Source organism: Arachis ipaensis, chromosome B8 (genome assembly GCF_059453495.1).
Source record: "Arachis ipaensis isolate K30076 ecotype BB chromosome B8, ASM5945349v1, whole genome shotgun sequence".
Classification (NCBI taxonomy): Eukaryota; Viridiplantae; Streptophyta; class Magnoliopsida; order Fabales; family Fabaceae; genus Arachis; species Arachis ipaensis.
In genome coordinates this window covers 102,029,242-102,056,602 of record NC_142443.1, presented here as the reverse complement: position 1 = coordinate 102,056,602, position 27,361 = coordinate 102,029,242, and the positions used below count along the sequence as shown (strand labels likewise).

The following is a 27,361-nucleotide window of genomic DNA, read 5'->3' as shown; positions in this document are numbered from 1 at the left end:
GGCCAACCCCATGACTGAAGTTGGAGCTCTAAGGCTGCGTTTGTTTGTAGAGACAGGACATTGAGACAGGGACAATGAGACACAAAATCGTGTTTGGCAGAGGAGACATGAACAAAGACAATGTGTCCAGAGACACTGAATTAGTGTATTTTGTGTCCATTCTGACAGGAAGGACACGGAGACACTAATAAGGGACACAACTTATTTTTTATTTTTTATTTCATTATTCTTGTTAATTTTTTCATAATTATATTTTTTATTGTTATATTTTTAATCTCAAATTTTTTGAATGAAAAAATGAGAATAAATTAAATTTTCATAATTTGTTCTAGTTTATCACCAAACAGAATACAAGAACACAAAATTTTGTGTCTCTCTCCATCAATGTCTTGTCCTGTCCTGTTCTCAGTGTCTTGTCCTGTTCTGTTCTTATAAACAAACGCAGCCTAAGATTCGAGAATTTTATGCAAATCTATAGATGATGGACAAACCCAAGAAGGATCACCCAGAGTTTAAAACTTGGCGCACTATGGTCTGAGGGAAGACCCTACAGTTAAGAATGGAAAAGTGAGAGAAATATTCAAGCTATCCCCATCAAAGGATGACCCTCACTCTTTCAATAGGAGAGTGCAAGCTGATCCGAGGTTAGATCAAGTCCTCAAGGATATATGTCTTCCAGGATCACGATGGAAGAACGACACTAAGGGTCAGTTGTTCCAACTGAGAAGGAATGATCTCAAGCCAGTTGCTAGAGGATGGCTGGAGTTTATTCAGTGCTCCATCCTTCCCACTAGTAACTGATCTGAAGTCACTGTGAAGCGAGCTATGGTGATCCACTTTATTATGCTGGAAAATGAAGTGGAAGTTCATCAAGTGATTTCTTTGGAAGTATACAACATTGCAGCAAAGACTTCAGCCCTCTCTAGGCTTGATTTTCCTCATCTCATCTATCTCTTATGTGAGGAGGACAAAGTCCAGATTGACAGAGATATATTTATTGCAGTGGACAACCTAATCACAAAGAAGAGCATGGAGTATACTCAGGAACTTGGGCAAGCACCAATCCGGAAGCCAGTTCCCCCTCCTAAGAGGAAGCAACCTGAATGGCCTCAAGAGCAGAGCATCCCTCTACGCGAGTACTGGACTCAACTGCTAGTATCCATTGGACAGTTGATATCCACCATGGACCAACTAAAAGAAGAACATAAAGGCTAATCTATCATCCTTCATAAGCTGGCTGAGGAGCAAAAGGAGCAAGGGCGCGAATTGGAAGAGTTGAAGCGCCAAAAAGAACCCTCTGGAGAGAACAGCGGCCACCATAACTAAGGAGGTTGAGTTTTCAACCACATCTTCCCTATCTTATCTCTGTTTTTAGTATTTTATTTGATTTTCTATTTTCCATTCTGCATTACATGATCACTGTTAGGATTCCTTGCTTTCTAGTTTAGTAATTTAATTTTGATTTTGAAATTTTAAATTAATTTGAAAAATGCCACATGTACCACCTACTAAACTTAAATAAAGTTTTAAAAAGGACAGTAATAATGAAGTGCATAAGAATATGAGCTATATATACCTTGTGTGTTCTAGTTACTTTGATGTGGTGGCCTGATCTCTATTTTCTGAATGTATGAATTAACTGTACATATTTGATATTGAAGTTGAGTATATTGGTTCTTGAGGAACAGGAATTTAAAGAATATTATTGATTTTCTGAAATAAGAAAAAGATTGATTCTTGAAGCAAAAGAAACAACAAAAAGAATTAAAATAAAAAAAATCAAAAGAAAAAAGTCCAAGGCTTTGAGCATCAATTGTTAGGAGGGTCAAAACTGATATAAAGCTCAAAAGAGTGGTTTTCCCTAACCGTATGCTTGTGGTGTGAAAGTGTCAAGTAATAATTGAAACTGAACACTTAAAGTCATGACCCAATACTGTTAAAGAGTACGCCTAAGGCTTTGTGCATCACTGTCTGGGAATAAAAGCAAAGAAAAAATTGAACCCAAAAGGTTCTCCCAGTTAAGTGCTTGTGGTAGTTCTGTTTCAAGTAAGGCTTGAAGACACAACACTTAGAGTCATGGCTAGGCTCAAAGGTGCAAAGCACCAAAAGTGAATAAAAAGCTATGTTCAAGAATCAACAAGAGCCTAAAGAAGAGAATCAATAATACTATCTGAGTTCCAGTTCTGAAGCATGCCAATATTTCTAAGCTTCAAAGGATAGTGAGATGCCAAAGTTATTCAGAAATAGAGTGTTAATAGTTCCATTCAGTAATTAGACCTAAGCTTGACTGACAACTCTAATCTTGTGTATTTTATCTTCCTTGGTCCTATATTGCTTTTAGTTGCTTGAGGACAAGCAACAGTTTAAGTTTGGTGTTGTGATGCATGAGCATCTTATACCCTTTTTCTAGATATTTTTATATTGTTCTTAGTTAAATTTTATTTACTTTTACTTAATTTTAGTGCAAAATTCACTTTTGGATGATACTTTGAGTTTTTCTTGTGTTTTTATGGTTTAGGTGAAATTCGGAGCAGTTTAGAGAAGCCTGGAGCAAAAAAGGGAAATGCTGACAGCTCCCCCTTGGGCGCTGAACGCCCAACCTAGTGTTCAACGCCAGCAAGGGGGCATAAAGTCAGAGGCGCGCTTCCCTCTCTGGCATTCAAAGCCCAATCCTGACGCTGAACGCCAGCCTGCTGTCCGAGTTGCACAACTTTTAGGCCTCCAAGTGGATTTAGCACTTCTTAGTTTTATTTTATCTCATCTTTGTAATTTTTATATTTAAATAATATCTTTTAGGTTTTATCATTTTTTATTAGGTTAGTATTTAAAGGAGAAGATCACCTAGGTTTAGAATCTTCTTCCTCCCGTACTTTTCAGAATACTGTTTTCTCTATAAGTTATGAGCAACTAAACCTCTTGGTTAAGGTTAGGAGCTCTATTTATTTCTATGGATTAATATTTTTACTTTTATATTTTAGTATATGTTTAATTCAAGTCTAAGATGTGTTTTCATTCTTAATCTAATGAAATTGGGTGGAATGGAAGTATGACTCTTTTTCTACATGAGTTTCTGTGAGACTCGGAAGAGATCTCTTGAACTACAGCTTGAGAATACACCTCCTAGACGGCTAATCCAAAACCTGTTGGGGACAAGGAAAATCTGTTCATATGGGATCTAGGGTGATTAGGACCTTTGTGGTATAAACTAGTTTACTGAATTTCACCCTCTAATTCGAATTGAATGACCACGAAAGTGGCATTTGATGAGAATCAGAGGAGATTAAATTGCTAAGGAATTAGGGTGTAATCACTTACAGTTTGTCATAGAATGAATCATTCAGCGTTAAAATAGTTAGTAAGAAGTTTTAATCCGGAAAGATAAACATCACTGAGACCTTAACTGTTCTTGTATATTAATTCTACATCAACCTTTTATTGTTTTTCTTATTTATCTGTTTTATGCGTTTTCAACAACCATCCTTTATTGTTGCCTGACTAAGACCAACAGGATAACTATTGTTTGCTCAGTCCAACAATCCTCGTGGAATCAACCCTCACTCACCTGAGGTATTACTTGGATGATCCAGTGCCCTTGCCGGTTAAGTTGTGCGGGTTCTAATTTCGCGCACCATTGGGTATCTCGCATACGCGAGCAGGGTGCTTGCGTACGCGAGCAAGAAAAACACACCCACGCATACGCGTGACCCATGAAATAAGCAAAGTGAGTTTTGTATTATAAAATGTAATTTTGAACCTCTAAACCTCTATTTTTACCCTTTTAGCCCCTAGACCCTAGTTGTATGTTGAGTGGTGGAAAGAAGGTAGCGAGGAGTGGTAACTTGGAGATGAAGAAAGTTTGAAAAATGAATGAATAAATGTAAGGGAAAATGAAAGAAGAATTATTACTGAAATTTGATTGATGATTAAATGATTGTGATTAATTGAAGAAGCTTGAATATGTGACGAGTATGCCAGAGATGCATATATGATTAATGAATGTATGTGGTAAATGAACCATGATGGAAAATGTTGAATGTGAGTATGGTTGTAATTTTATCTCTCTGGTTGTAAGGGTGACAGGGCAACGATACCCTCTAATGATGATAGGACACAGATACCCTCTAATGGTGACAGGGCATAGATACCCTCTAATGGTGACAGGGCACATAATTCCTCTAATGGTGACAGGGCACGTATTCCCTATAATGATATTAATGCACAACAAAGAGACAGTGTCCGGGTTAGCTACCAGACATGTCGAGTTTGGCTTGATAATCGACAGATGAGACTTATCAACCATAGGATAGGCATGCATCATATGCATCTATGTGTTTGTTTGGTGTGCTTTGTTTGGAATGCCTAACTGATTGCATAAACTACTTGCTACCTGTTTATCTGCTGTATCTTAATTCTAATTGTGATTTCCTTGCATGTAATAATTGTGCTTGAAACAAAAGATTCTTGTGGCGGTTGTGTTATAAGATTAAATTTCATGTCGGAAGTTCTAGGATTGCCTTCGACTTTCCCGGTACATTATATGTTAGATATGTGGGCACTGTTACCATGCTGAGAACCTCTAGTTCTCACCCATACATATTTTGTGGTTTTTAGATGCAGGACGTGAGGCACCTCGATGAGGTATGCTCAAAGCTTCTGATAGCGAAAATCTCTGTCTTTTAGGGCTTTACTTTTGGCTATATGTATTTATATATATGCTTATTATCTCCACTGCTTATTTATATGATGTATTATCTCCTATTAGAGGTTATTTTGGAGAAACAGGTTCTGTATACTTTGTATTTTGGTGTCTTTTGGGTTCTCATATATATATATATATTCTGGCCGGTTTATATTTGCGAGCCTAGTCTTGAGCCTTGTTATTTGTATCTTGGAACTCTATAGTATATATCCATGTTTAGCTTAATCTTATCTTGTTCCGTTTACCATTTATGTGCCGTGAGTGTTGCGCTTTTCTGTTTAACACTTTTGTTTTTAACTTTTTCAAAGGCTCCTAGATATAAATCTTCTTCGACTATACTATATATAATTTTACTTTTAGAGGTTGTAATACCTCACCACCTCTGTCTTATGACTTAAGCATAAGATTATGTGTGGTAGGGTGTTACATTATGATATCAGAGCAGTTCGTTTCCGTAAAGCTTGGGGAATGGACTGACTATACTTCTAAGCATACCTTGGTTGTGTGTACATGCTATTTAGAATGTCTGCTTGCATATATAGCATACATATTCATGAGCATACTTTTGGATATTTGAAGCACTAGACTCGAGATATTAAGACTAATCACCCTAATATTGTGGACGTAAGTGAGATGATACGGCTAATTTTAGGTTGTTGCTGTGCGAGCTAATGCTGAAGGGATAGAGCAAGTAACTTAGGAATTGTGATGGAGGCAGTGGTGGATTAGGTAGGGACACTACCAAGGAATTAGAAACTCGTGCAGCTGAACAAATGGTCGATAGCATTTAGTTAGAGAGATGAAGAGATTCAAGGAGTATTTTGGCAGCGCATGTGAATGATTAAGATCTTAGTGGCTCGTAATCAGAGTAACGCTGTGGAAGTGCGGTGAATTTGGTGGCTCTAGAATTGTACTGATATGAGAAAGGGGTATTGGGATGTGAGAATTAATTGAGGATTGACATAGGATTGAGGAACGGAGAGTGCGTGTATATGGGTGATGTGGAGAGTTAACGTTGGTCTAGAATTTCACACAATAGAATCTCATTGCAAGCATAGTCTAAACCAACAATGAACTCCCAATCAAAGTTTAATTTTGCTTGTCACAACACAAACCAATAAAAACTGGGAGATTGAAGTCCCGGGTCGTCTCCCTCGGACAATGCAATTAAGATGTCACACTCTTGGTTGTGAGGAAAAAAGGGAGTTTTTAATCAAGGAACGAAAGATTAAAAGAACTAAGAAATTATCAAAAAGGAATTTAATGGAATTAAAAGGAAACAAGATCAACACTTAGTGAAAATATTATAATTGCATAAAAGAGCCTTGATTTGGGAATGAGAATTAAGGAATCTTATCATCGCCATAACCACAACTATGATAGTTATGATGAGTCAATCTCGCTTTGTCAACCCCTAGAATCAAGGAGTAAGTCAAGCAAGCATAATTGACCTTAATCCATAAGTCCTAGCTAACTTACTAATTACTTAGTAAAAAGCTAGCGTCAATGGAAATAAGAGCCAACTAACTACCGAAGAATTACCACTAAATGTTGGACATTATGACTCTAAGTATCCTAGGAACTCATTTCCCAAGTCAAGGTGTGAAAATCTACTCAAAATTACCGAGTGGCATTTTCACAAACACTTGGTGGGCATAAAACCAAAACATGGGAATTTGTAAAAGAAAATGAAAACTATAACCAAACTATTCACAATATCAACCATAAACATTCAATCAAGCATATATAAAGCATAAAACATTCAATTCATCAACCGAAACTTCAAGAAACCAAAATTACATATATTAACAAGTGACTTGAACTATCAGCAAAATGTAGCAAAAGTAGGGAAATTAAAGAGAAGATTTAAGAGTACTTACAATAAAGATGAGCAAAATCCAAGATTAAAACTTAACTATAAAATGCTACAATGAAAATTAAGAGAATTTTTCTAACTACTCTACTCCTACTCCTAATGCATTTTTCTATCTAAGTGAGCTCTCCCTTTGATGTGTGGTGATGTCCCCTTCATATAGCACTTCATGTAGCTTGAGAAACTCCAAGGATTGGGCCAAGAGGCCCCGGAAATCATGAGCCACGTGCTTCATTAATGATGTCACGCGCAGGGACTTGTGCGTACGCATAGGAGATTGTGTGTACGCACACTTTAGTGTGTGCTTCTCCTTTGTTTTCTTCATGTGTTCTCCCTTTTTGTATGCTTTCTTCCACTTTTGCCTAGCCATTCATGTCTCTAGGACCTGAAATCACTCAACAAACATATAACGGCATCGAATGGAATAAAAGTGGAATTAAATTGCTTAATTTAAGCTAAAAAAATGCATGTTTTCACATTTGGGTTCAATTTAGGGATAAAACACAAAAGTATGCTATTTTTGTGATTAAGTGTGAGTTTATGTGATGAAATCCATCCAATTCAAGACAAAAATTATCATCAAATTTGGACTCATCAATTTCCCTACACTTAATAATAGCATTTCCTCATGCTAAACACAAACAAGGAGAATGATCAAAGGACAACTTATTAAATGCAACTACCTATATGCATGCAATTATACTATCCATACCATAGTTTCTATTGATTTGGTGAAAATAAACCAACAAATTTTCAAGCAAGTATATGAATATATAGGGATAAGCAAAGAAATAATTCAATGCAATCAAAATCCAAAGAATTGATTCAAATTTCAAAATGAAGCAACTTGCAAGAAAACATAATAAGACGTGTGGAAACATAGAATTGAGTGATCAAACCCTCACTGGATGTGTATACACTCTTATCGCTCGGTGTTTAGGTTCGATTCACTCAAGTCTCCTCTAATCATGCTTTCAAGGATTTGCTTTTCATCTAACAATCAACAAACAGGTGTTGTATGAATGCAATTTTCATAAGGACTTCATAAGGTTGTAATGGGGTTAAGGTTAAGGTGGGATAATTATGGTCAAGTGGACTAAAAATTGAATCCTTGATTAGTTTAGGTATCCAACTCAACCTATATCAATCCAATAACAACAATGCATCCTAACCTTCCAGCATTTTCTTTCCCACACATTCATGTACGCTCTTTCATTCAAACGGCATATGCATTCCTTGTTTATATTTTCTTTTTCGTTGGGGAAATTCTTGTATCCTTTTGATTTGATTTTTTTTTCAAGAACTGAAATGCATATGCCCTTAGAATTCATACATGAATGCACCAATTTTTGAAATTTTTTCAATGTATACCCAAACTACTTTTATCCTTTCTACCAAAGTTCTTCCAGAATTCCCCTACACTTATATGCAACACACTTCTCAACCTAAGCTAATCAAGGTTTTAAATCAAGGTAAATCATGATTTTCCACTTAAGATTGTGATGTGGTGATATTAAAAACAATGGGGTCAATAAGGCTCAAAGGGGTTAACAATGGTAGATGCAAAGGGTTACGGCCATATGGGTTAGTGAGCTTAAATTCAACGATGGTCTCAATCATGCTCAATGCACTCAAACATCAACTATTGGAAATAAAGAATCAAGCAAAACCATGATCATAATCATAGAAGGAGCATAGCACACAATGAACAAAAATTATGGTAAAAAATGCATAACCACTCAATAAAAGCTCAAAAACTCACAAGGTATTTTGTTTTATCTCTCTTCTATGTTCCATAAATAATCATTCAAGCAAGTTTTAAGAAAGAATTTTCCAAATCAATTCAATAGAATGTCCTAAAAACAAAATTCTTGGAAATTTTTGTTGTTTTTCACCAAAATTATTTTCTATATGTATGTATGATGTGATGGATGCAATTTGAAATTTTTTTCTAGTTCTATTCCCAATTTTCAATATCCAAAAACCAAAATGAACAATTAGGACAAAATTGAACTAGGCACTATGCTATTCACATCATCCAATCACAACCAATATATATAATATATACCCAGTAATATAAAGTGCAATATATATATCAACCAAAATGAAAATGCATCACTAGAAATAAACTAGAAGCAAACTAACATATATACAAACGACCAAAATAGTAGTATATAGTGCATAAATCAAAGTGCTGTAAATATCCACATAAGCATAAGAAAAAAAACTAAAATAACTGGATAACAAAGTGTTTAGGAGAGAGTTTTTACACCCAAAAGTAGTGAATCCTCCCTCACACTTAAGCACTGTACGGTCCTCCTTGTCAAAAAATCAGGATGGGGATGACTAGCTCTATGAAGCTCCACCATCTGGCGGTGGTAGGTGTTGTGGTGGCTGGTACACGACGATATCTCGGGTCGGCTCTAAAATAATCTCCGAAGCTACCTCCTCAGCTGCTTCCTCCTGTGCTGTCGGCTCAGTTTCAGGCTCTAGCTCAAGTCTGTGTCTAAGAGGTGGTCCAAGGTCTCGTCCATCAAGTCTCGCCACTATCCACTGAAAATGACGCTCACTGCGGTGGAGCTCTTGAAGAATATCTTGAACCAACTCATAAATTGGTCGAGCTGCCGGGGCGGGAGCTGAAGGTGCTCGTGGTGCTGATGATGATGACGGCTCAGTAGTCTTCCTTTTCTTCTGTGGCGGATCCTCCCATTCCCCAAATGGCAAAAATGGGTGCATACTGATAAGGCAGGACATCCGGTCATCTGGCCTCCGTTCTACCCCAGATAATGTAGCCAATCTCATAATCATCGATGGGAAAGGAACATTGTATTTCTGATTATTGTTCACTTTCCACATTGCTTCTCTGATAAGGGACAGAATAGAAATCTTCTTATCCCCCAGAATGGCCCAAAGGAGCACCGCCATTCGGACTCGGATATGCGTGGCATGTGTACTCGGCAGTATGTATTTGGTAATGATTTGCTGCCAAATTCTCGTCTCGGGATGGAGATCAGAGCACGCAATGCTAATGGAAACTGCGTTCTCTCCCTTGCTGTACTCCTATTGGGCCTCCGGTCGGCCAATCTTCTTCAGAATCGTGTCTAGCGAAATCTTGTCCTGAATCAAATCTGCCGCTATCTTGATATAAGCATCATGGCTTGGCGGAATATGAGGAAACTGAAAGAGAGCCTCAAATGCATGAGTTGAGGTGTCTAATTGCACCCCTCGGAGGAAAACTGTCTCGGCGTCCACCCTTAGTAGATTTTCATAGAACTCTTTAACCAGGTGTTCATTAATTTCCACCGGATCGAGTTCTATGAATTTTCAATGGTAGTAATCAAGCCGGTTGTGGATAGTGTCCGCATATTTAGCCGGTATATCCAGTTTTCTCTCATAGTGGAAGGCTTTCTTTTCTAACTTCTTATATTGTTTCTGGGCCTCTTCATTTACAAAAGTGTCCGGCTGAGTACTAGGACGAACATCGATGGGAGCCGATGAAGAAGCCGGTGCTTTGCCCTTACGACGCATCCTGAAAAAGAAGAAAAATGGAATACAACTAAGGAGAATAGATAATTTGGTACAAAAGCAACAGAGGGAATAATGAAAATGCAAATTAGAGCCAATAAAGTAAACAAATACTTACTTGAGGAAAACATGTTGAAAATGTTATATGTTCAAAAGAAAATGAAGTTTTCCACCATTAAGAAGCCTAAGTAGTGAATAAATAATGAATGACAATTAAAGCACAATCAATCTTAGGTAAAAGCAATGGAAGTGAATTGATTTAAAAACTTGGTTATTGCACAATTGTGCCTTGAAAGTGTAAGATTAATAAAAAATTGGCACAAAGAGAATAACCAATTCAACATGAGAATAGCTTACTTAGTCATGTCAAAAGTGGAAAATAATCAAACAAGCACAACACTTGTTCAAAAAGCAATAAACTTGATGAAAGTCAATTTTTGAATTGCTCAAAAATTTCAAAGAACAAGTGACTATGTATGTGATAATTTATATTCAAAACCAACATAAATAAGCAAGTCATTCGATTCACTAAACAAAACATGATATGCACTTTTGAATTCACACAAAACAAATGACCAAACCTGAAATTTCAATCCAATTTGGCGTTCCAAGCAAAATAACAACCAAGTGCATAATAAAATTCAATCTCAATCATCTTCAAAAATCACATAAAACTGCACAACTGTGAATTATAATGCCTAAGGATAACAAAATTTAAGACATATGCTGGATAAACATAAGAAATAAACAAAAAGTTACACTCAGGCATTTCATCGAGCATGTGGTGTGCATAATATAAGGGCAGTGAAATTGAGTTCAATTGAAGGGGCCACAACCCAGAAAAATCAGCCAACAAACACATTAGAGGCATTAAATTTTTTTTTTTTGCAAGAAACAGAGCATTGTGCATACATACATACCTGTGCGCATGCACACTTCCTTCATTTTTCGTCATATGTGCGTACTCGCAGATGGGTGTGTACGCATAACCCTTATCACCCCTTCTGTCCAGGGCGCTCGCACACCTGGAAAATCAAAGGGTTGTTCACATGCACACTAGTGTGCGAGCGCCCTGGACAGAAGAGATGCTAAGGGTTGTGCGTACGCACCATCTATGAGTATGCACATATGATGAAAAATGGAGGAAGTGTGCGTGCGCATAGGTATGTGCGTACGCACAACGCTCTGTTTCTTGCAAAAAAAAAAAAAATTAATGCCTCTAAGGCACCAAACATGACTTCCAAAACAACTTTTCAAGCCCCAAAACATATTAAAACCCCAAAAACACATTATTCTACTAAGATTATCTAACAAACACCAAAATGCAAATAAACTAAGCTAAGCAAGATAAGCAATTGTTCAAGGAACAAAAGGTAAAAGAAGGAAAGGGTTAGAAAGATATTACCATGGTGGGGTGTCTCCCACCTAGCACTTTGGTTTAAAGTCCTTAAGTTGGACATTTTTGAGTGAGGCATTTTGTCAAGGTGGCTTGTGCTTCCACTCCTCCTTGAATTGCCACCTAAGTTTGCTCTTGATTTGACCTCTGGGGTCCCAAATTAAATACATCAAACTCTTAAGCAATTCCAAGAAAGCGGTTGGGATCCTTAAGTGTTGACTCTTGAAGCTAATGCCCGGATCCCACACTCTAGTCTCTTGTTCACCTTCTTGTTGATCTTCATTTTTGCACTTGGATGAACAGCCTCTTGAATCACCATTGGAGTACTTGCACACTCCCCGGAATCCACTTAATTGAATCTTGCACCAAAATTGAACTTCAAATGTTGAATTAGCTTCTTTGATGAACTTTCTATTTCCTTGCCAATTGACATTCTTCTCTCCACCATCTAATACTCCAAGAATGGGTTGAAGTTGATGATCCGTCTCCAAGATGGCATATTGATGTGGGCTGATGCACCACTATTTTGTGGTACATCTTGTGCTTAATTGAGTGGATTTTATCCACTATTCTCACACTTATTCATGTAAATTGCATGTTTTACATTTTCCTTCCTGATTTTGTGCTATGATTGAAAATATGTTTCTTTGGCCTTAAGTTTGCTATGTTTAATCCTCTCTTATTACCATTCGATGCATTGATATGTGTGTTAAGTGTTTTTAGAGATTACAGGGCAGGAATGGCTTAGAGGATGGAAAGGAAGCATTCAAAAGTGGAAGGAATACAAGAAGGTGAAGGAATTGCTAAGCTGTCCAACCTGACCTCCTCGTATTAAACCGACCATAACTTGAGCTACAGAGGTTCAAATGAGGCAGTTCCAGTTGTTTTGGAAAGCTAACATCTGGGGCTTCACAATGGTATATAATTTGCCATAGCTTCCCGGAAGATAGGCGACACACACGCGTGGATTACGCGCACGCGTGACCTGGCAAAAACTCAATCCACGCGTACGCGTGGATGACGCGTACGCGTGACTTTGCCGCGTGCTGGACGTATCAGAAACCGTTGGGGGCAATTTATGGGCTGTTTTTAACCCAAATTTCGGCCCAGAAAACACAGATTAGAGGTTATAAAGTTTGGGAATCAATTCATTCATAGATACAACTTCTCATTATTCATAATTTTAGGTTTTAGATTAGTTTTCTAGAGAGAGAGGTTCTCTCCTCTCTCTTAGGTTTTAGGATTTAGGATTCTCTTAGGTTAGGTTTACTTCTTTTCTATTCCAGGTTCAATGTTCCTTTAATTTAGTTTCTCTTCTACTTTTATCTATTCTATGACTTTAGTTCGTTTATTTTCCCAATTTGATTTATGAACTCCATGTTAGATTTGATTTTCTTTATTTAATGCAATTTGAGGTATTTCAGATTTATGATTGCTTTCTTCTATTTATGATATAAATAATTTGGATTTTTTCCCTCTTGGCTTGGGTTGAGTAATTGGTGACACTTGAGTTATCAAACTCCTTGTTGATTGAGAATTGGAATTCGCTGATTAGTTTAGATCCTTCTAAAGCTAGTCTTTCCTTAGGAGTTGACTAGGACTTGAGGAATCAAATTGATTAGTCCACTTGACTTTCCTTTATTTAGAAAGGGTTAACTAAGTGGGAGCAATAAACAATTCTCATCACAATTGATAAGGATAACTAGGATGGGATTTCCAGTTCTTATATCTTGCAAGGGTTTCATGATTATTAAATTACTTTCTTGTCATTTACTATTCTTGCTTTTTATCTTAAAAAAACCCCAAAATATACATTTCCATAACCAATAATAAATACACCTCCCTGCAATTCCTTGAGAGACGACCCGAGGTTTAAATACTTCGGTTATAAATTTTATTGGGTTTGCTTTAGTGACAACCAAAACTTTTGCACGAAGGGATTCTTTGTTGGTTTAGAAACTATACTTACAACGAGAATTTATTTGTGAATTCTTTACTAGCAGAAAATCTGTCTCGTCAAAAATGGCGCCGTTTCCGGGGAATTGCAAACGTGTGCCTATTATTGGTTATTGTAAATATTTGCTTTTTCGTTTCTTTATTAGTGTTTCTAGTTTTAGGAGTTTATTTTTATTAATTTTTATTAGTTTTTGTTTTTACTTGCTACTATGAATTCTCACACCTCTGGCTTTGAGTTTGATTCCAATGTTGTTGTAAGGAATGGAATCTATAATGAGAACAGGCATCAAGGTTGGAAGAATCAAAGATGGGAGGAGCCACAAGGATTTGATCAACCCTCTTGGCAACAACCCCCTCCAATGCGCTATAACCAACAACCATTATATGATGCATACCAAGACAATAGTTATGGTGGACTTCTTCGTGACAACCAACCTCCACCAAATTACTATGGTCAAGAGCGTACCAAGATGAAGAATATGGTGGACCCCGTTGTAGTTACCAACAAGCCCCACCATATGCTTATGAACCACCTCCCCAACATACCTTTGAACAACCATACTCACAAGTCCCTTACCACCAAACACCCCAATATGACCCTAATCCTTACCCACCATACCAACCACCCTATGAGCCATATGAACCATACATAGAGTCACCCCACTTCCAACCCAACTACTCCCAGGAACCACCACCTCCATATACACCATGTCCATATCCATCCATCCAAGATCCATATGATCCTAATCATGCAATCGGAGCGCAACAAGAATCAAATGATCGTCTCAAGAAAATAGTGGATCAATTTCATGCAACTCTTCATCAACTGGAGCAAGCGATAAACTGATAGCTTCCCAATGTTTGGATACTCAAGGAACCCCCATGGCTTCATGTGGAGAATCTAATGAAGAACGTAGCAGGAAGGAGACACCAGAAACTCTGGTGGACAGTGAGAGGCGTGATTTTGTATTGGAACAATTGGAAAAAGCTGCACTTGCCAAAGAAGAGGTGGAAGTAGTTGAAGATCTAGGAGATGCTGAACCTCCATGGGAACCTCGAGTCATAGATCCTCCTTCTAAGGAGTTTGAATTTGATGTTGAGGAGGGTGTACAACCTCTGAAACATATCATGGTTGAAGACTTTGCAGAGGTTGATCAAGAGATGGAGATTAAAAATGAAGAAGCACAACCTCTCATGTCCTTGGTAAGTAATGAAGAAGAGATTGAATTGGAAGAAAGCTACCAAGAGGAAGAGGTTGAAATTGAAGAAGCTTGCAAAGAGGTGGAAGCTGCCAAGGAAGAGCTCAAGGGAATGGAGCTAGAAATTACCTTGCCACAGTTGTTGGAGACCTCTTCCCCAAAGCCATCACCATCCATTCCTTCATTCAAGTGGGTAAATCTTTCATCTCTAAGCTTAATTAGCCCACTTGAATATGGTTTATTTGAGACAGATGGTCAACTTAGAGCTCTTTGTGGCTTTAAGAGTAAGAGGGAGATGGTTAGTGGTAAGAGTTGTCATGCAAGGTTCAATATGGTTGCATGCTCCAATTTGAAGTACAAGGGTTGGTATAATTCTCAATTGAATGGGTCTAGGAAGCTGTTTGGATGTCTCAGTGAGAATTTCGATTGCTCACCACCCAAATGGAAAAATGATGATCAACAAGAAGACGGGTGCAAAAGCAAGGTTTGGGACCCTGGAATTCATTCTAGCAATCAACACTCTTGGGGCCTTGTCACTTGCTTTAACTTGCTTGAAGGCTTTATGCAACTAGTGTGGGATCCCGGAGGCTATTGGAATTACAAATACTGGTGGAGATTCCTGGATGAGTTCAAGCACAAGCCACCATAACAAGGGACTCACCAAATGTCCAACTTAAGGACTTTAACTAAAAGTGCTAGGTGGGAGACAACCCATCATGGTATATTCTTTCCTTTTTGTTCTTAGTTTTATTTTATTTTATTTTTATTCGTGTTCATTCATAATTTCTTCATAGTCATCTGCATTCTGCATTTTGCATTCTGTATTAAAAAAAATAAGAGAATAAAAAAAGGGGATCGACGCGCAAGCGTCAACGACGTGCACGCATCGTATGTGTCTGCGCAACTAGACAGAGAGTTGCACGAGAGACGTACGGGGGGGGGGGGGGTGGGGTGCGTGAAGCACAAGCCACCCCACGCGTACCACATGTGTACGCGTCCCCTGCAGAAAGTTCAACCCACGCGTAAGCGTCAGCGACGCGTACGCGTGGGGATGAAAATCGGCGTAAAGAGCACCTGACTAGAGAGTTGTGCTACCCTTGCGATGGAACTGTGCTAGAGACACAAAATCACCCACATGTACGCGTCCCTGATGCGTGCGCGTCATTTTGCTCTCAGACCACCCATGCGTACGCGTGGGCGACGCTTACGCGTCGAACGGCCAACTCAGTTTCCACGCGTACGCGTCGCGCCCCATTTTTAAATTCTTACTTCTTTCTTCTCTCCTTTCCTCCTCCTTTCTCACTTTCTACTTCTTCATCTCTTCAACTTCTCATCCCTATTCTTTTCCATTCTATTTTACTTAATTTATTTGTACTCTTTTATTCATTGCATTTTAATTTTGTGCATATTTTTATTTTCTTTTCTAAATTTATTATTTTTCCATTGGTGTTAAATTTTCTTATTCAACTGTTACATCTTTTCTTGAATTATTCTGGTGCTTCATGACTTGTTTTATTCTGATTGGGTATTATTATTCATAAGTCAATGCTATTCTTTTATGATACTTGCATTCCATTTGCATTGACATGAACTTACACTATCTTGCATTACCCACACTCTCTCCCCCATTGTTGCAACTTTTGCACTATTGATATGCTATTTTCTTCTACTATTTTCTCACTTGCATGTTGTAGCTATCATGTAATTGAGACCCTTATTATTTGGCATTAACCAACCCATACTTTATTTGTTTTCTATCTTTGTTTTTGGGTTACTTTTCTTCCTTTTCATCTTCTTTCAGGATGGCCACCAAAGAAAGGAAAGGAAGAACTTCTATATGGGGCAACAGACAAGTCCATCTGCAAAATCTTTGGAGAAAAGCATCAGTTGTAGCAACCCGTCTACTTGCACATCTTAGCATGCACCGAGGACGGTGCACTCTTTAAGTGTGGGGAGGTCGATATCGACTTTCGTGGGTTAGATATTTCCTTCTCAACACCAATGTTTAATTTTCTTTATTAGTTGTTGCATTTGCATGTTTGACTGCATGTTTGTTTGATTTTGTGCATAATTTACCACTACTTAGTTGGAGTAATATTTTCTTTTTTTCAAGAAACTTTTTATAGAATTTCACTAATTTGAATTAAAATTTTTATTGAACTTGTTTGAAGAAATATTATACCGGAACATGGTTTAGAGCTCGAACACACAAAATCAGTGAGATTTTGAGCCTACTTAATTGGTTGCATTCTATCAACCAATATTTTATTTTTGGTGTGTGTTTTTCTCTCTAAAAATTGTGATCTTTGTCTTGCTTAATTCTAGATTTTCATTGTTTGATGTATGCATGCACTTATATGATTGAGGCCTTTGTTTCACTGAGCTTACATACCCACATGGCCTTACCCTTTCATTATCCTTTGCAAACCAATGTTGAGCCTATTATACCCCTTTGTTCTTTACTTTAGCTCATCACTAACTCTAAGCGGAAAATAATAATGTCCTTAATTTGAATCCTTGGTTAGCTTAGACTAGTGAGAGTGTTCATGATTTAAGTGTGAAGAAGTTGGATTTAGAAACATTTGGTTTGAGAATTGGGTGTTGTATATTCTTGAGAAAATGTGAAATAAATGTTTAGAACATGTTCATGCATTCAATAATTTAATCATATATATAAAGAGAAAAAGAAAAGAAAAGAGCAAATAAGTGAAAGGGGACAAAATGCCCCAAAGTAAATGGTAAAAGCAATGCATATGTACTGTACTCAAAATCGGATGCATGAATATGTGGTAAAGATAGTAAATGGGTAGTTAGATTTTGTATTGTAATTACATGGATTGTCTTAAGTTAGGTGGAAAAAGTTTAAGTTAATTAAGGATTCAGATTTTAGTCCACTTGGCCAAATACAATCCTACCTTGACCCTAACCCCATTACAACCCTTAAAAGACCTCTTGATATGTGTATTGGTGCATTAAATTTTTGTTGATTGTTAGATGAAAAGAAAGCCTTAGAAAGCAAGATTATTAGAGAATTGAGAGATCAAACCTTAAACACCTGAGTGATTAGAGTGCATACACTTCCAGTGAGGGTTCGATACTCGATTCCTTGTTCCCGGCTTTCATGAGCTATTTTCTTCTGCAAGATCACCTGTACTTTATTTTGTGATTTGAATTAGTGAAATCCAGTTCATATTTGTTCTTAAAATATTTGTTTACTTTTAACCAAGTAGGTAGAAACATTTTGCATGTAGTTGCATTCATATAGATAGGTTGCATTTCATACTTTCTACCATTCCTCTTCACTCCGTTATAGCTTCTCTTGAGCTTAGCATGAGGACATGCTAATGTTTAACTGTGGGAAGATTTGATGCACCACTATTTCGTGGTACATCTTGTGCTTAATTGAGTGGATTTTATCCACTATTCTAACACTTATTCATGTAAATTGCATGTCTTACATTTTCCTTCCTGATTTTGTGCTATGATTGAAAACATGTTTCTTTGGCCTTAAGTTTGCTATGTTTAATCCTCTCTTATTATCATTCGATGCCTTCATATGTGTGTTAAGTGTTTTCAAAGATTACAGGGCAGGAATGGCTTAGAGGATGGAAAGGAAGCATGCAAAAGTGGAAGGAATACAAGAAGCTGAAGGAATTGCTAAGCTGTCCAGCCTGACCTCTTCATACTAAATCAACTATAACTTGAGCTACAAAGGTCCAAATGAGGCGGTTCCAGTTGCGTTGAAAAGCTAACATCCGGGGCTTCGCAATGATATATAATTTGCCATAGCTCCTCCGAATATAGGTGACGCGCATGCGTGGATCACGCGCACGCATGACCTGGCAAAAACTCAATCCACGCGTACACGTGGACGACGCGTACGCGTGACTTTGCCGCGTGCTGGACGTATTAGAAATCACTGAGGGTGATTTCTAGGCTATTTTTGACCCAGTTTTCGGCCCAAAAAACACAGATTAGAGGCTATAAAGTGGGGAATCGATTCATTCATAGATACAACTTCTCATTATTCATAATTTTAGGTTTTAGATGTAGTTTTCTAGAGAGAGAGGTTCTCTCCTCTCTCTTAGGTTTTAGGATTTAGGATTCTCTTAGGTTAGGTTTACTTCTTCTTCATTCCAGGTTCAATGTTCCTTTAATTTAGTTTCTCTTCTACTTTTATCTATTCTATGACTTTAGTTCGTTTATTTTCCCAATTTGATTTATGAACTCCATGTTAGATTTGATTTTCTTTATTTAATGCAATTTGAGGTATTTCAGATTTATGATTGCTTTCTTCTATTTATGATATAAATAATTTGGATTTTTCCCCTCTTGGCTTGGGTTGAGTAATTGGTGACACTTGAGTTATCAAACTCCTTGTTGATTGAGAATTAGAATTTGCTGATTAGTTTGGATCCCTCTAAAGCTAGTCTTTCCCTAGGAGTTGACTAGGACTTGAGGAATCAAATTGATTAGTCCACTTGACTTTCCTTTATTTAGTAAGGGTTAACTAACTGGGAGCAATAAACAATTCTCATCACAATTGATAAGGATAACTAGGATGGGATTTCCAGTTCTTACACCTTGCAAGGGTTTTCATGATTATTAATTTACTTTCTTGCCATTTACTATTCTTGCTTTTTATCTTAAAAAAACCCCAAAATATACCTTTCCATAACCAATAATAAATACACCTCCCTGCAATTCCTTGAGAGATGACTCGAGGTTTAAATACTTCGGTTATAAATTTTATTGGGTTTGCTTTAGTGACAACCAAAACTTTTGCACGAAGGGATTCTTTGTTGGTTTAGAAACTATACTTACAACGAGAATTTATTTGTGAATTCTTTACTAGCACATGGGCCTAGGAAGCTCATTGGTGAAATTTTCACCCACTCAATTTGCTCTCGGACAAGTCCTTGCACTCCTTGGTAGTTGAACTCTTTCTCAACCTCCTTTAAATCTTCCTCATCATCACTCAAGTCAAACATTGGAGGTTGTGTGAAGTCCATATCAACATCTCCTTCAAATTCTATGGAGGAAGGTTCATGAAGATCATTGAAGGGATTGACCAAGTTAGACAAAAAATCATGAATGATGGAATCTATTTGATCACTTTCCATCAACTCTTCATTTACCTCGTCTTGCATTTCATGTTATAACTCCTTATCTTCTACTTGATTTTGCAATCTTTCCTTCACTCCACACTCTTTGCTTGATTCCTCACAGTCATCCACAAGAATTTCTTGGTTGTGGCATGAACGCAATGAAGCTAATTGGGTTAAGGTCTCTGTAGACATAACATGCTCTTTCTTCTTGCGTGGCTTGATCCATATACGAAGATGAAACTTGAGATGATGAAGGTTGACAATAAAACTCATAAGGGTGAGGGTTTTGGTTTTGTATGTAGTGAGGTGATGGTATACAAAATTGGTGACTAGAAAGATAGATGTTTGGGTTCCGTGGGGGTGAATTATGGTAATGGTGTGTGATGAGCAGATAATTTATACGCTTTTGGCATTGTTTTTATATAGTTTTTAGTATGATTTAGTTAGTTTTTAGTATATTTTTATTAGTTTTTAAATAAAAATCACATTTCTGGACTTTACTATGAGTTTGTGTGTTTTTTTTGTGATTTCAGGTATTTTCTGGCTGAAATTGAGGAACTTGAGCAAAAATCAGATTCAGAGGCTGAAGAAGGACTGCAGATGCTGTTGGATTCTGAACTCCCTGCACTCAAAGTGGATTTTCTGGAGCTACAGGAGTCCAAATGGTGCGCTCTCAATTGCGTTGGAAAGTAGACATCCAGCGCTTTGCAGCAATATATAATAGTCCATACTTTGCCCGAGTTTAGACGACGTAAACTGGCGTTCAACGCCAACTCTCTGCCCTATTCTGGAGTTAAACGCCAGAAACAGGTTGCAAATCAGAGTTAAACGCCAGAAACAAGCTACAACCTGGCGTTTAACTCCAAAAAGAGTCTCTACACATGAAAGATCAATGCTCAATCCAAGCACACACCAAGTGGGCCCGGAAGTGGATTTCTGCATCATTTACTCATTTCTGTAAACCCTAGTTACTAGTTTAGTATAAAAACTACTTTTAGTGATTTATTTCACATCTCTGGAACACATTATGTAACTTTTATGTTCTGAGACCTCCATGGGAGGCTGGCCACTCGGCCATGTCTACCCTATTTTCACTTATGTATTTTCAACGGTAGAGTTTCTACACACCATAGATTAAGGTGTGGAGCTCTGCTGTTCCTCATGAATTAATGCAAAGTACTATTATTTTTCTATTCAACTCAAGCCTATTTCTTCTCTAAGATATTCATTCGCACACAAGAACATGATGAATGTGATGATTATGTGACGCTCATCATCATTCTCACTTATGAACGCGTGCCTGACAAACACTTCCGTTCTACATGCAAACAAGCTTGAATGCGTATCTCTTAGCCTCCTGATCTACGATCAGAGTCTTCGTGGTATAGGTTAGAATTATTGGTGACTATTCTTGAGATCTGGAAAGTCTAAACCTTGGCTGTGGTATTCCGAGTAGGATCTAGGAAGGGATGGCTGTGACGAGCTTCAAACTCGCGAGTGCTGGGCGTAGTGACAGACGCAAAAGGATTACTGAATCCTATTCCAGCATGATCGAGAACCGACAGATGATTAGCCGTGCGGTGACAGCGCATTTTGGAGCATTTTCACTGAGATGACGGGAAGTAGCCATTGACAACGGTGATGCCCAACATACAGCTTGGCATGGAAAAGAGTATGAGTGATTGGATGAAAGCAGTAGGAAAACAGAGGTTCAGAAGGAATAAAAGCATCTCCATACGCTTATCTGAAATTCTCACCAATGAATTACATAAGTATTTCTATCCTATTTTATATTTTAATTATATTTTAATTATTAAAACTCTATAACCATTTGAATCCACCTGACTGAGATTTACAAGGTGACCATAGCTTGCTTCAAGCCGACAATCTCCGTGGGATCGACCCTTACTCACGTAAGGTTTATTACTTGGATGACCTAGTGCACTTGCTGGTTAGTTGTGCGAAGTTGTGACAAAGAACTAAGATTATGAACGTGCGTATTAAGTTTTCAGCGCCGTTACCAAGGAATGAACGATCACGATTTCGTGCACCAAGTTTTTGGCGCCGTTGCCGGGGATTGTTCGAGTTTGGACAACTGACGGTTTATCTTGTTGCTCAGATTATTTACTTTTATTTTATGTTTAAGCTTTTTAATTTTTTATATTATTTATTTATTTTCAAAAAATTTTCAAAAAAAAGAAATAAATTATTCTATGGCTTTAGAACTTTTAAGAATGAATTCTAGAGTTTCATGATGATCGGTTGAAGTCTGGCTGGCTGTAAAGCCATGTCTAACCTTTTGGACTGAGGTTTCAACTCATCATCACAAGAGCTTTTTTTATTCTCATCAATTCAGCTGTTGTATGCCTGATTTGTATCTTAAAGCTTGGTTGGCCATTGGCCATGTCTAGTATTTTGGACCGGAGCTTTCACTGAAAGCTTGGCTGGCTAGTAACCCATGTCTAATTCCTGGACTGGAGCTTTAGATTAACATTGCATGATTCCTGGAATTCTCATTAAAAATTTTGAAATCCTTATTTTTATTTTTTCAAATAATTTTCAAAAAATAAAATTTTTTTTATAAAATCATAAAAACAAAAATAATTTGTGTTTCTTGTTTGAGTCTTGTGTCAATTGCATATTTTTAACTTTCACTAAAAATTTTTGAAAACTCATGCATAATGTTCTTCATGATCTTCAAGTTGTTCTTGATGATTTACTTTGTTTGATCTTTGCATTTTTATGTTTTGTGTCTTTTCTTGTTTTTCATATGCATTTTCAATTTGTTAGTGTCTAAAGTTTGAAAATTTCTAAGTTTGGTGTCTTGCATGTTTTTTCTTTTCTTAAAAATTTTCAAAAATAAGTTCTTGGTGTTCATCTTGACATTCAAAGTGTTCTTGATGTTCATCTTGACATTCAAAGTGTTTTTGCATGCATTATGTGTTTTGATTCATAATTTTCATGTTTTGAGTCTTTTTATTGTTTTTCTCTTTCTTCATTAAAAATTTAAAAATAAAAAAATATCTTTCCCTTATTCACTCATAAATTTTCGAAAATTTGAGTTGACTTTTTCAAAACTTTTTTAAATTTAATTGTTTCTTCTGAGTCAAATCAAATTTTTAATTTAAAAATTCTATCTTTTTCAAAAATCAAATCTTTTTCATTTTTTTTCTTTCATAATTTCGAAATTTTCAAAATCTTTTTCTTATTTCTATTTCATATTTTCGAAATTAATGCTAAAAATTAATGTGATTGGTTCAAAATTTTTTTTTTAGTTTGTTACTTGCCTAGTAAGAAAGGTTCAATCTTTAAATTTTAAAATCATATCTTTTTGTTTCTTGTTAGTCAAGTAATCAACTTAAATTTTCAAAATCAAATCTTTTTAAATTCAAATCTTTTTCAAAATTATTTTCAATCGTATCTTTTTCAATGTCAATCACATCTTTTTCAAAATCAATTTCAAAATCTTTTCTAACCTCTTATCTTTTCAAAATTGATTTTCAAATCTTTCTCAATTAACTACTTAACTTTTTATTTTGATTCTTATCTTTTTCAAAACCACCTAACTACTTTTCCCTCTCTAATTTTCAAAAACTACTAACCCCTTTTTCAAAATTCTTTTTAATTAACTAATTGTTTTAAATTTTTATTTTATTTTGTTTCTCTTTTAACTTTCGAATTTTAAACTTCAAATTTTAAATTAAAAACAAAAATATTTTTATTTTATTTTATTTACTTTTCGAATTCTTCCCTCTCTCATCTCCTTCTATTTATTTATTTATTTACTAACACTTCTCTTCTACTCAAAAATTCGAACCAACTCTTCTCCTCTGTGTTCGAATTCTTATCTTTTCTTTCTTCCATCCTTCTCTTCTTATACTCATATAAGAAATCTCTATACTGTGACATAGAGGATTCCATATTTTCTTTTCTGGTCTCTTCTTTTTCATATGAGCAGGAACAAGGATAAGAACATTCTTGTTGAAGCTGATCCTGCACCTGAAAGGACTTTGAAGAGGAAGCTAAGAGAAGCTAAAACACAACACTCTGAAGAGGACTTTACTGAAATTTTCGAAAAAGAAGTAGAGATGGCTGAAACCAATAATAATGGTGGAGATGCAAGGAAGATGCTTGGTGACTTTACTGCACCAAATTCCAACTTACATGGAAGAAGCATCTCAATCCCTGCCATTGGAGCAAACAATTTTAAGCTAAAGCCGCAATTAGTTTCTCTGATGCAACAGAATTGCAAGTTTCATGGACTTCCATCAGAAGATCCTTTTCAGTTCTTAACTGAATTCTTGCAGATCTGTGATACTGTTAAGACCAATGGGGTTGATCCCGAGGTCTACAGGCTTATGCTTTTCCCGTTTGCTGTAAGAGACAGAGCTAGAATATGGTTGGACTCTCAACCTAAAGATAGCCTAAACTCTTGGGATAAGCTGGTCACGGCTTTCTTAGCCAAGTTCTTTCCTCCTCAAAAGCTTAGCAAGCTTAGAGTGGATGTTCAAACCTTCAAACAGAAAGAAGGTGAATCCCTCTATGAAGCTTGGGAGAGATACAAGCAACTGACCAAAAAGTGTCCTTCTGACATGCTTTCAGAATGGACCATCCTGGATATATTCTATGATGGTCTATCTGAATTATCAAAGATGTCATTGGACCATTCTGCAGGTGGATCCATTCACCTAAAGAAAATGCCTGTAGAAGCTCAGGAACTCATTGACATGGTTGCAAATAACTAGTTCATGTACACTTCTGAAAGGAATCCTGTGAGTAATTGGATGCCTCAGAGGAAGGGAGTTCTTGAAATTGATACTCTGAATGCCATATTGGCTCAGAATAAAATATTGACTCAGCAAGTCAATATGATTTCTCAGAGTCTGAATGGATTGCAAGCTGCATCCAACAGTACTAAAGAAGCATCTTCTGAAGAAGAAGCTTATGATCCTGAGAACCCTGCAATAGCAGAGGTGAATTACATGGGTGAATCCTATGGAAACACCTATAATCCCTCATGGAGAAATCATCCAAATTTCTCATGGAAGGATCAACAAAAGCCTCAACCAGACTTTAATAATGGTGGAAGAAATAGGTTTAGCAATAGCAAGCCTTTTCCATCATCCACTCAGCAACAGACAGAGAATTCTGAGCAGAATCCATCTAGCTTAGCAAATATAGTCTCTGATCTATCTAAGACCACTCTAAGTTTCATGAATGAAACAAGGTCCTCCGTTAGAAATTTGGAGGCACAAGTGGGCCAGCTGAGTAAAAGAGTCACTGAAACTCCTCCTAGTACTCTCCCAAGCAATACAGAAGAGAATCCAAAAAGAGAGTGCAAGGCCATAACCTTACTTGGTGTGGCCGAACCCAGAGAGGAGGAGAAGGACGTGAATCCTAGTGAGGAAGACCTCCTGGGACGTTCACTGACCAATAAGGAGTTTCCCTTTGAGGAACCAAAGGAATCTGAGGCTCATCTTGAGACCACAGAGATTCCATTGAACCTCCTTTTACCATTCATGAGCTCTGATGAATATTCATCTTCTGAAGAAGATGAAGATATTGTTCAAGGGCAAGTTGCTCAGTATTTAGGAGCAATCATGAAGCTGAATGCCAAGCTATTTGGTAATGAAACTTGGGAGGATGAGCCTCCATTGCTCATTAATGAATTGAATATCTGGGTTCAGTACACTTTACCTCAAAAGAAATAGGATCCTGGTAAATTTCTAATTCCCTGCAAAATAAGCATCATGACCTTTGAGAAGGCTCTGTGTGACCTTGGGTCAGGGATAAACCTCATGCCACTCTCTGTAATGGAGAAACTGAGAATCTTTGAGGTACAAGCTGCAAGATCTCACTAGAGATGGTAGACAAATCAATGAAACAGGCTTATGGATTAGTAGAGGACTTGTTAGTAAAGGTTGAAGGCCTTTACATCCCTGCTGATTTCATAATCCTAGACACTGGGAAGGATGAGGATGAATCCATCATCCTTGGAAGACCCTTCTTAGCCACAGCAAAAGCTATGATTGATGTGGACAAAGGAGAGTTGGTTTTTCAACTAAATGAGGACAACCTTGTGTTTAAAACTCAAGGATCTCCTTCTGTAACCATAGAGAGGAAGCATGAAAAGCTTCTCTCACTGCAGAGTCAACCAAAGCCACCACAGTCAAACTCTAAGTTTGGTGTTGGGAGGTCCCAACAATGCTCTGAACATCTGTGAGGCTCCATGAGAGCTCACTGTTAAGCTATTGACTTTAAAGAAGCGCTTGTTGGGAGGCAACCCAATGTTATTTAATTATATCTATTTATTTTCTATTTTTATTTTATTTTTTTTAGGTTGATGATCATGTGGAGTCACAAAAACTACTGAAAAGTAAAAAAACAGAATGAAAAACAGCATTAAAAATAGCTCACCCTGGAGGAAGAGCTTACTGGCATTTAAACGCCAGTAAGAAGCATCAAACTAGCGTTTAACGCCAGGAAGAAGCATCAAGCTGGCGTTAAACGCCAGAAACAAGCACCAGACTGGCGTTTAATGCCAGAACAGAGCATGGAATTGGCGTTAAACGCCAGAAACAAGCAGCAAGCTGGCGTTTAACACTAGACATGCATTCTAAGGGCGTTTTACACGCCTAAATAGAGCAGGAATGTTAAGTCCTTGACCCCTCTGGATCTGTGGACCCCACAGGATCCCCACCTACCCCACCTCTTCTTCTCTCCTCTTCACACCTTTTCATAACTCTCTTCCCCAAATACACTTCACCAATCACCTCCATACCTCTTCCCCAAATACCCTTAACCACTCACATCCCTCTACTCTTCCCCATAAACCCCACCTACCTCCAAAATTCAAATTCTTTTCCCTCCCAAACCCAACCCTAATGGCCGAAACCTACCCTCCACCCCACTCCTATATAAACCCCTCAACACTACTCCATTTTCACACATTACAACCACCACTTCTCCCCCTTGGCCGAATACACCTTCTCCCTCCATCTCCTCTATTTTTTTCTTCTTCTACTACTTTCTTTCTTCTTTTGCTCGAGGATGAGAAAACCTTTTAAGTTTGATGTGGTAAAAGCATTGCTTTTTGTTTTTCCATAACCATCAATGGCACCTAAGGCCAGAGAAACCTCAAGAAAGAGGAAAGGAAAGGCAATTGCTTCCACCTCTGAGTCATGGGAGATGGAGAGATTCATCTCAAAGGTCCATCAAGATCACTTCTATTAAGTTGTGGCCAAGAAAAAGGTGATCCCTGAGGTCCCTTTTAAGCTCAAAAAGAGCGAATATCCGGAGATCCGACAAGAGATTAGAAGAAGAGGATGGGAAGTTCTCTCTAATCCTATTCAACAAGTCGGGATCTTAATGGTTCAAGAGTTCTATGCAAATGCATGGATCACTAGGAACCATGATCAAAGTAGGAACCTGAATCCAAAGAATTGGCTTACAATGGTTTGGGGGAAATACTTAGATTTCAGTCCGGAAAATGTAAGTTTGGCGTTCAACTTGCCAATGATGCAAGAAAATGCACGCCCCTACACTAGAAGGGTCAACTTTGATCAAAGGTTGGACCAAGTCCTCATGGACGTATGTGTAGAAGGA

The 27,361-nt window shown here is 37.4% G+C and overlaps 1 non-coding gene across 1 annotated transcript; it reads right to left on the bottom strand.

Moving 5' to 3' along the window:
• Positions 1-24,246: 24,246 nt before the first annotated feature.
• LOC148549040 (small nucleolar RNA R71) lies at positions 24,247-24,354 on the bottom strand. The gene has a single exon (XR_015897152.1). It is a non-coding gene; the product is annotated as a small nucleolar RNA R71 (small nucleolar RNA).
• Positions 24,355-27,361: the final 3,007 nt, after the last annotated feature.